Here is an 11,740-nt window from a genome sequence, read left to right on the forward strand (position 1 = left end):
CGAGATTTTTTTTCCTCGGTGGATCAGGCCTACCTTCACCTAACTCCCCCGTTATGTGCCGTCCAGTTGTTTTAACGGCTCTAGGGCCGTGCGGCCCTACGGGAAACCTCTCGACCGGCCATCCTTTAGACTCAACGCGTCATCGAATCCTAACCTCGCTACCAACAAGATTTAACTCGTACGCGCGAAAATTCTCCTCGCTTCCCAGTAACTTTCCTCGCGAATCTCCAACGTGACCAGCAACGGAAAAAGGTAAAGTTATTAGGCTGGTGAACGCAAGAGCGAACTCGTTCCCTCCAGTCTTGTCGTCAAAATTCCTAACTGTACCCACTTGATCCAGTTACCATGCTTACGATTTTTTTTACAATTTCTCGCGGCAAAGAAGATTTCAGCTGTTACGCGAGAGAGATAGAAAGCTTGTGTAGATAGAATGTAAATAGGTTGAAAAGAGCGCGCGCGAGACAACGAGCAACGCCACGATGTAGTAGCTACCCAAGGGGTTGTAGTTGCCGAGGAAATAGAAACGTCCTCCAACACGGACCGAAGACGAATGTCCCGATCTGCGGAATGGCGATAGCAGACGACTCCGCGAACGAATGTCTTCCACCATTCGACACCACCGATTCCTCGATAGTCTGGTACGATTCTTTTTCCCTGCTCCTCTGACGATTTCAATTCCCAGATCGCGATTCTACTTCCACGTCAACGACAGAGATAGCCGGCGTTATTGTCAAATCAATTTCCTGCCGATTCGTCTCTGGATGCAAGTGTCATAAAAATCTGTCGTTAGCCGATTCACTTTGACAATGCGATTCCATTAACTTTTGCAACCTGTGTTGTTGTTTGCGGATATGTCACAGGAATTATTATTCGGTTCAAAAAAGGACAGCCTGTTGTCTTACATTACCTGTTTCTACTGCGGGATATATTCTTATGCAGCTTTAACGAAAAAATTAAAATTCATCGGACTAAATCGAATCATTGAACGCGAACGAAAATTCAATTCCGAGGGAAAATTTACAGCTGGGCGCACTGGTGACCGTAACTCTTCGAACACACGAAACCTGAATGTCGTCGTAATCAATGGCCGCGTTCCGTCTTTCAATTAGAAACAGGAAGAAAGAGGGAAGGGGGCCGAAGAAGATGAGAGGAATAGAAGCGAAGTAACTTGTCTCGAAAAGAACAGTTATTTTCACCCCAGTACCGAGTACTTCGATTAAAATGGATCGTTCGGGTCAAGTTTAGCGGAATCCTCCAGTCCACACCGTGTCTCTGAATTCGAATGTTCGAAGATTCGACTAACCCTACGATACAGTTAACGCTGCGTCGCCTGAAACTTTATCCAAGAAATTTTCGAACGTCTTTCGGTTACCGCATCGAATGCTCTCTTTCACGCAAACTAAAGCAAGTGCCTTGCGATCTTTGAGCGCCGTTTGGATTATTATTTACGTATCTCTGATACGTAACATAGCCTTTGCGATCCTTTTTGATCCAGGAACAGCTACAAATCGAGGGTGATGCAAATTAAATGAATCTTGATCGTAATTTATATCGTAAAAATAATAATGAATGTGCTACCCGATTCAAGTTCTAAAAGGCAAACGATGTTATCGTCATTCTGATATAATGTAAGATACTCTATACAAGCTAAGCGAATTATGAAATACACAATGGCATACGACCTCGCAAAATTAACACACTGGTCGGTGATGAATGAAAAGCGACATTCCTTCCTTCCGTTTTCATGATTGGTTTGTCCTCTTTTTTCCACGTAGCAAGAAAATCTGCATGTCCGCATCATAAAATGCATTTATAGTAACTAAAGTTTACTGTGAGACAGTATCGTACTATTTGCCAGCGTGGATGCATTTTACATCCTACGATTCCCCTTCAATACACGAAAACATGTGGTCATGTGGTCACGTTTTAGTGGTGCACATGTAGAATAGTTATATTATATTTGTTTTTGTGTACAAGTACTACATATGTCGCATCATACGTATACCAAAATATTCTCACAAAAAACTCTCTTTCCTTTTCAACAAATATAATAGAAAATGCCAAAATTGCTTGCAATGGGAAACGTCAATGAAATATTAAGTAATGGCTGCAATAAAAAAGAGAATTTACCAAAAACATATCGACACACACCATTTCGTTTCGTTTCGTTTCGTTTCGTTTCATTTCTCGTATATTGTTATTCCCATTATTACCTACCCTCGTTACTTTTTATTCATATTTCTATTTTTGCATTATTTTTTTATCGTACTGACACTTTTCATTATTATCACCATCGAGCTTATAGTCGTTTCGTCGAATTTTATACATCGGTGACATTTATGTAGGAAAGGTCGCAGAAAAATTGATTTTTCACTATGGTATTTTATTAAAAACTTAATCACACGATAACAAAGGATAACGATGATATGAAAACAATGTACTAATAAAAATAAAAGTTTGATTCGAAGAACCCTTGTAAACATTGTTTCTATTACTTTCAAATCGAATATTAATTTTGGTTCCCACACTAATATTTTTGATAAACTGTACTAGGTGAAATATATTACGCGTAGAGATCATCATATTTTAAACTGTGTGTAACTCATAAAATGTATAAAGTTAATCCGTCAATAGATAATTACAAGAAAATCTCACTGTTAACGCATAAATACGTTCGGTACACGCTCAATGAATCCTTTGTTCGTAAGGTAGTTGAAACGTTCCGTGCGAATACTACGATATTTTGTGCATACTAGTGAAGAAAATAAAAAAGAAACTCTGTCGAGACGATAACCCTCCCGAAGGGGAAATGTGCGAGGGTAAGAACGCGTCGGACCGGCCATTACCTACGAAACGGGCAAACTTCAAATCCCTCGGTGCCGATTGTTACAAGCTTATAAACTGTCTGGCCGAGGATCGAACCTTCCGTCCGACAAACCTTCTTCCGGGATTTCTTCGTGCTTCGTGCACGACATCGAAACGACGAAACTCTGCAACCTGACTCTTTTAACGCCACCGTGCCCTTACGACAACCCATTTGTTGTTCACCTGCCGAGAAAAGCTTTGTACATTTAACCGAAGCATAGTCTACACGCTCAGTCTTTGATCTCCTAATACAACCATTTCCGTCTATCATGTCCTGCTACACATCTGTTCTCTTTAACAACGGTTAAACAGCAAGTTTTCATTCGCAGCGGTGGTTAACGGCAAATTTTGGTCATGGCAAAACTAAAGTCCCGAACAACCGAAAGATCCAATTGCTTCAGGGAGACATGTCATGGCACGCGTGTCAGTCGCTACTTCAAAAAGAGTGTGTGGGGAAAACACACCATACTACACCATGCCACACCACGCCACGCGACACGACGCGACGCGACAAGGCGATCAATCAAGCGCCATTCAACGAGTATAATAAAATAACATGCGGCGAGCAAAAGCTTTTTTACCGGTTCCCAGGCAGCGTAACATCCGACAATTTGGTTAACTGAATAGCTATTCAATGACTTTTAACGAACAATAGAATCCAGAGGAAAACGCAAATTTCGCCAAAGCAACGCGTCTCTCTCTACTTCGTCTGTGGACGATCCGCTTCTAGTGCCAAGGCAAATCAATGGTGTAATTAGTATGGCGTTCTTGCAAGTCAATACCTTCGCGTAATTACCTATAATATGCGTTATTTCATTATTCAAATTCGATTTCCAACTTTCGATATTTTCCATCAGTTTTGATGCATCCATATTTAAGCGTATACAAATATTAGCTTTCGAGATATTGTTGTAATTTATTGCACCTACCAAGTGGCCTGCTTAGTCACCACTTCCAAATCTGTATATCATATTTGATTGCAGATATTGGAATTTATCTTTGTACGGTAACTAGTTTTTACCGCTGGTAGGAACCGTATCGACGCATTTCGTTTTCCTTTAAACTACTCTATATAAATACAATATGTACCTACATGTACATAACTATTTGGTATGAGCGTCGTATCTACGTCATCAGTTATGACTCATGACGATAATTGTGCACATAAAAAGATATCGCTATTACTATGAGGTAGAATATTCCTGTCAGTACGAATATAAAAATCAACACTTATTGCTACATTAGAAAAAAACCACGCGACAGAGCAACCCTCTTATTCGGTAATTTATTATCCATGACATATCATGGCTTGAATCTAGCTAACCAGCCTGGACTAAAAAACTGTACTGCGCAAAGATATCTGTCTAACGAGAATTTAATTAACACTGGCCACGTATTCGACTTGCGACATGTTTTCAGCCCTCAATGTTGTTTCACGCAGAAGCCTTTATATTCGCGACATTGCAAGCAACTACGCCGTACCCTGAAAAGCTTACGTTTACGGAGAACACCGTTTTTATGTAAATCTCACGGATATGTAATTTTCCAGTTCGCTGTAAAACGTTATCGTCGCGCTGACTTCATATCGCAACCCACGATACGATGATTAGACTCGTTAATATTCTATTACTGTACAGATCCGTCTGTCGTGAAGCAATTGAGGAACGTTACTTTTACTACTCATCTTCAATTTAACTACGATACCATCGCACAGTGATATCGTCCGACTAGAATATTTTATTTTTACAATAAACGTGAGTCAAACGCTTGAAAACTATGTTCTACGAATTTTTTGGCTTCGATTATGCGAAACTAGAACTAAAGCAGCAATACCGAACAAAGTTTCGCGGGCGCATTACCAATTTCTCAACTGCCCGCATAAATTTTCCGAAACACTAGTAACATTCGATTCCGCGAGTCGCTCATTAGCTCATTAACATTTCTCTTATACATAAATATGTGCATAATATTTCACTTGAACGCGAAACTGCATCTTCCAATTCGGACGACTTTCGGGAGAAAAATTCGTGTTAAATTTGGATGAAAATGGAACAACATTCTGTGGAATACGCGAAGAGCCATCGAAACAAATTCATTTGCAATAACATAGAGAAAGCAAGACTGAAAAATGGTAGTCGAAAAGACTGATAAATCAACGACTTCTACGCGTTGTCTTCGATCTTAAGTAGGCCTGTGCCAGTGGCCCACACTTCAAAAAATATACCTTACAGATTAGAACTGCATTAAGTGTTCTTCCAGTGGAAGTATGACCACCTTGATTTCGATAAGTTACGCAGGAAGCGGACTAGAGTTTTCATGTTACCCTTGCGAGACGGTAACAAAGCGATACCACAGCGCGCTCTATAATCAAGGAACATTACTCTTATTATCTCTCCTTGCGGCAACGAAGGCAAATTAAGCCGTAAAACTTGGTAGTAAAGTACAAGTCTCTCGCACAATACCTATATTCGTCTTGCCCGTTCGTATTACGTTTATTAATTATTCGCGGTGGTTCGATTGTTCTCGTTCGCGGGACAAACTACAATACCGTTACTCGTTCATTTTCCAAACAAGTTTTTAATCGGCATACATTTAATGGCGAGTTTTTTTACAGAAAATAAAAGCACGGGAGTACTAAACTAATTTTAATACTTTCCTCGATCCTTTTTAACTTTTACACGTTAAGTTTGTCCAATTAAACGTATTTTCCAGGATATACGAACTTATCGATCTCTAGAACACTCCATGTATGTGAAACGATCTTGCGACACGTTGCTCATCGAGTAACACTGTAAATACAAAATGCATGCAGACTGCAGAGACAACACGGCAGAGTTCTCTGTTGACTGACACTGGCAAGTGAAACTTTGCACTTTAAGAGATGAGTGCCGTATTGAAATTCCTAAAATATTGCATCCCTCTTATAACGCTAAACCGGCTTCTACGTTATACATACATATGTATAATACATATATGTATGTACATATGTATATCTACTCACCGATGCGTGCCACATCACGTATTCACAAGCATTTCTTTACTTTGTCCCCAATTGTATCTGCAAACTAGCGACCGATCTAACCACATTATACACTCTCACAATTGAAAAACGTATTTCAATCTCCACGGACCGATTCGATCGTCGATTTTGATCGAGCTTTTTCTGAGTGGTTTGATAAACGGTGAATTATGGAGAAGTTACGAAGACTGGTCGATAAAATAAGAGGTCGGGAATTAAGAGGGAAACAATCGGGAGACCCGAAGGATATTCCATTCTCGCGCGAGGAAGTTTGAAGGAGAGTCAAATGTAGCGTCCGCTTCAACAATTTGCTTTCCATACCATTCGGATCTCGATGTAATCCCGATGGTTGCCGAGGGTTGCCGAGGCAAAGGGTTGCGTTTGACCACGCGCTCGTCTAACCACTCGCCATTACCTCGAGTGGCCTCGCGACAAACTTCGATCATTACCGGTGGTTTGTTTTCACGCGCGCCAGCCGTCCTACCCCCGGCATTACGCCACTTACGCCAATACGTTTCCTCTGTACGCCCCAGTTACACGCCCGCCGGACCAACCTTTCCAAAGGTAATCCAATTACTTTGCGATAATTACTCCCAACCGATTACGAGAATATATCTTCTTCTCATCCGTCTCGATCTCGCGCTTTATTTTCGACTTACAGGGAAACCGCGAAACGATACACTCTCTAGAGTAAAACGTTTTCACAGTCTTTTCGGTCGAGTCGGGATAAGAGTTTTTCGTCGAAACGTTCGTTCGTTTCACGCTGGTTCATTACTCTCGACAGATTTCTCGCAAGTCTCGACAGACCGCTACGTGCTTTTACGCCATGCGTGTTACGATATAAAACGGATGTGTTGGTATTACTATTATTTGGGTAGAGAAAAGCAATAAAAAATTTACGAGACAAAAAAGACTAATTAACGGATCCGCCGAGAGGATCAAGATCGCTCCAAAAAATTGTGTCGAACGCACGTCTTGGTTGAAGATATCCTTTCGTCGGATTGCGTCAATGACCTGTCAGCAAATTAACACAATTACCACCATTACCGGAGGCATTGAACGATGCGCTTGTAGATAACGCTTTTGCATACGCAAACCTTACCTTTCCATTCTTTTTCGATTAGTGGCACAAAGTTCTCGTTACGTATTACCTTCGCACACTCCAATTACCAGCGATAATGTTGGAAGCTAGATAACGGACTCTCTATAAAAGACAAATACCCACCGGTAATAATCACCGTAAAAGGCATACGAGTCGACTGAAGAATTGCAGCAAGTTACGTAGAAAAATGCAACAGCGATGTCTCACGATCATCATACTTCTGTGTTTCGTCACAGTCACAACGGTAGGTATCTTAATACACTAAATCGAACATTCTTGTCGATATTCAATACATTTTTACCGAAACACACATAGTTCGGTACGTTTGCTTGTTTCAAGGAATGCTTTGCTTCGCCATTCTATAGATACTATTTAAATACATGCAATAATTATTCTACCACGATTTGACTAATTGTTTCGGTAAAAATATGTTCATGACAAATTTCTATTCTTCGTGCTTTTTATGCGTCTCCCTCGCTTACTGATACTCTGGTTAACTGCAACGCGATGGAGTAGCTGACGAGCAATGAAGCAGCCCCCCAATCGAACCGTGGTTCAACAGCTGTTACGGCATCACCACAGACTCCGCTCGACTTTTCAAACGTACGCATTCTAGAAATTGACTTTTTACTGTACAAAGAAAACCACATAACTTATTCGCGCCTATTAACAACACTTTCACGGTTAAAAAAATAATTAAATATTTTTTGACGTTATTAGTTTAAATGACTTTCTGCACATTCTATACATCGTTTACCATCTCAAAAAATGCGACAAGTTCATCAATGATAAAAACAAAAGTAGTAAATACTCATGAGTTATGTGGTTCATACTGTACAGGAAGAGAAATTATACTCGTTCGATAAAATTAAATATAATTTCAGATATTCGCCGAAGTACTCAAACTTTTGGCAACATACGACTCGCAGGGTCTATCGTCGGTTGCGAACCAGATAGCTAAACTACTCTGGAATACTTACTTTTCTGCGTCTTAAACTGAATTAGAATTGATGGGAACAAACAAAATCGTTTCCCATACTTTCGATTTCACGATGCAACGTTTCTTTGCTGTTTTAACATCCTAATTGAAAAAGTTCATGAATTAGTTGCTGGCAAATTCAAAACTCGAGAAACTTCAAAAGAGGAATTTTTTTTTTTAGTTAATTAGCTAATGCGAATGCCTCCAACGTGCCTGATTTGCATGCTGTATTTTTGCGCATACCTCGTGGACATTGCGATAAAATTCCGCAAAAATTCGTTCGTCGACGTGTGAAATCGTCAATGTATATTTTCCACTATTTTACAAAACTTGTACGTAGGCTGTGGCGGAATAGATGCAAGAAACGCGTCGGCCTGTAACGAACGGATTGTTCTCGGGAAATCGACTAAATCGCAGAACGTGTGAAAAATGCGTTCTTGTCCTGTACAAAATATTACAAAAACAAGAAAAATTTCCTAAGTTTAAAGTCCGACGACAATGCGAGCGTTCTCATAGCGTATAAAATGTTGTTATCGTATTTCCGACCTTGTATGAGTGTTTATTAAAAGATTGCACACTAGTATATCAATGGTTAATGTAGAAAATTAAATGGGATTTCCAGTAGAAATATATATGGTTTATTAAATAAGATAAAAGAACGGTAAAATGAAATAAAACAACACACACAATACTAATAGTTTAACGCAACAAATTATTTTCCACGCTACTCTCTGCTCTCAATCTCACCGGTCGACTCTCTAAGTGCGTTCTCTCAACTCGACTTTTCTCCAACGACTCTTCTCCAACGACTGCCTCCCAACCATATCCCTCACAAAGGTTACCCACAGTCACACACACAGACACCCAGAGTGCGAGGCGCCCAAATTCTCACGACGCAGTCTACAGACATTCGGCGCCAACATCGATATCTATTAGTCTAAACATCCGCTCAATTCCAGGCATTCATCGTTCATACAAAACATTCAACTTATTCTAGAGACTGCAGGCACGCACAACCACCCTATCCTACATTAATTAACGTAGAAATCCGGAAAATGAAAATTCGCGGTCACGATGGAGTGTGTTGATACGAGGGCGTGCACGCGTATGGGCACGCGGATCCCATGAATATAAAGGCACGGCAAGCAGTTGAACATACTACATATCTGCTATTCGTTGGCTGCTCTTTTGTATTCGGTAGTCGGTATTCAGTGGCGAACCAATGGCTGCTCTGTTTGGCCAGAATTCTGGATTTTGACGTTGATGACGAGGGATGATAGATGCGTCCTGCATCCATTACGAAAAGTTGGAGCAGAGAGATCGAGAGGTAGAACGGTACATAGCTGTTGATACCGTTCCCTGGTCCTACATACATACACTGTACATACGTACATACACGCGTGTATACCGAGGTACATTACGTCCCTCTTATCCGCCTTCGAGATAATATACTGGTCGTCGCTACAAAATGTTACATTACATTTTTCTACTAGTTCCAATTGATATCCATCCAGAAACGATCTCCGATTACACTCCAAGATCTTCTATATACATTCGGAACATAAAATTTATAAACATGGTAAATCACACGTCAATTGTACCGGTGATTATGAAAGTGGTTTAAGTCAAAACAGCAAAAATATTAATTTCTGTCATTTCATATTACATCGATTATACTTCAATCTTATGAAAGAATCTTTAGAACGAAAAAATATATAACTTTCCACCACTTTCATAATCACCGGCACAATTATCATTTTGTATAGCGATGGTAAATTTCTTGTGTTATCGCGATTCGAACAGCTATTGATAAATTTCACTCGGCGATAAACTTTGTTTGGTCGCTTGCTGAAACGAAAATCAGAATAACAGAGATTGGTTTTTATTACGCTTCGCTAGAGACGCGCAAGAAATGTTTATCTTCGATTCGCTAGATAAATAATAGATAGATGCAGGAAAAATAGATGCAGAACGCGTAACGGGAATTGAGAAAAAGAGAAGTTCATTTTCACCGATCCAAACCAGTCAAAACTGGCTTACGACTACGATCCAGAATAATTTTCAGTGTCTAAAAACATCTTTTACTAAGTTCTGCTTCGCACGTATTTGCATTCTTGATAATTTCCACATTTCAATTGTCTCCTCGTTCGAACACGAGTGACGAGTCCAGAGACCAGTTTTTAAATCTTCCAGAAGATCCAGGGGATCGAAGCAACTAAGGAAACCCATCCTACGATGCATCGATATTTATAAAGTTCCGGCCGAACAAGTTTAATAGAGTCGCGTAGGTAGCGGAAGTTGGTGCATGCTAAAGCTGAACGAAAAGGACGCGTTAGAGACGTCGAACGGTTCCAAAGTGAGTTCGGATGTAAACTCGGAGAACTCGGAGAAAGAGGCACTCAAAGTGTCTAAGGAGCTTTAACGCTTCCTGACAAGACCGAACGGAATGAAGCTGATGCATTACTCACGCGTCGAGTATCGATTTCCCATGTAACACGTAACCTCGAACGCGATACTATCGATCTTATCTAATTTGAATATGTAATATTATTAAAATCTACGCAAGCCGGTGAGAATGATCCGACCGTATAATCATCGAGAGTATTCTTTGGGCGTTTCAAAAATCTAACCAAGATATAATAAGGTTTTTCAAGTGGTATTACCGAATGATCGCGTCTACAACGTAATACATATCGCATGCACATTGCTTTTTAAACAGATCCCATGGGCAATAGCTTGAGCCACGTTCCTTGTAATTGATGCAATTCATATTCATAAGTCCGAATCAAAAATGGCCGTAGTACGGGCCAGCCGGCAATGAATCCGAATATCGGAAGTCGTGAAATAATGCCGTCTTACTTTGAATACGCGAAACGAACAGGAAGGGACGATAACTTCTGGCCGGGAGGGGAAAAAAGGGACAGTGCGTTATTACGTGCCTACTGTATCTAGTCACAGGGTAAATATGAATGGGTTTAATATTCCGTAAGCACGAGGCCGCCACTTTTTAAAGTTCATGGATATCGCGCGCGTGACTAGAAAATATTACAAAGCTCTACGGAAACCCACCGGATGGCAGTGGAATTCGATGGCATATATCTACATATGTATTTAGGTATATGTGTGTGTATATATATAATATAGGTATGTATACTAATTTAGAAGTATTACAAGCTAGTGATGAGCGCATTATTTATATAAAACCTTACAGGTACTCGATAAACTTGCCGAATAATCGACCGTAATAAAGAATGCAACAGAGGATTTTTATAAAACTCGATTAATTCCGAAGTATGTCATATAAAAGCGAATGAAATGAAATTGATGGATAGGATCTGTTTTCTGCATAACGAGTAAATTAATGGGAAAAACCGGCCACTATGCGTGTAATATGTGTATATGTGAGTGTGTGTGTGTCGTGCAAAATCAATATGCGGATGAACGTTGAACGAATGGATGAATTACGAGGCTGAACCCATTAGCTTCGTTCATAAAACTATGCAAATCCGTTCGAATAGAGTCTCGTTCGAAATGACCAGAACACGCGGCAACAACGAGATTTTTTAGTGTTCCGAGTAAATTGCTAAGGATAACGATCTCAAAATTAAATTCTCCTTCGACGCCGCGGGTTACACGGATAATGAGTTCCTCCAGTGTGCCGAACTTTACTTAATAAAAAGAACTGTTCCGACTACAACGAAGGAACAGTTCAGAGAATAGCGCATAGTTTCCAGCAGCCAGCATTTTTTTTTAGGTATATTAAACCCGAATACGC

General features: G+C 40.2%; 1 long non-coding RNA gene across 1 annotated transcript; it reads left to right on the forward strand.

Moving 5' to 3' along the window:
* The first annotated feature begins 7,141 nt into the window (after positions 1-7,141).
* Positions 7,142-8,656, forward strand: LOC107195119. Its single transcript, XR_001516354.1, has 3 exons — positions 7,142-7,230; positions 7,503-7,589; positions 7,871-8,656. It is a non-coding gene; the product is annotated as an uncharacterized LOC107195119 (long non-coding RNA).
* Positions 8,657-11,740: the final 3,084 nt, after the last annotated feature.

Source organism: Dufourea novaeangliae, unplaced genomic scaffold (genome assembly GCF_001272555.1).
Source record: "Dufourea novaeangliae isolate 0120121106 unplaced genomic scaffold, ASM127255v1 scaffold49, whole genome shotgun sequence".
Classification (NCBI taxonomy): Eukaryota; Metazoa; Arthropoda; class Insecta; order Hymenoptera; family Halictidae; genus Dufourea; species Dufourea novaeangliae.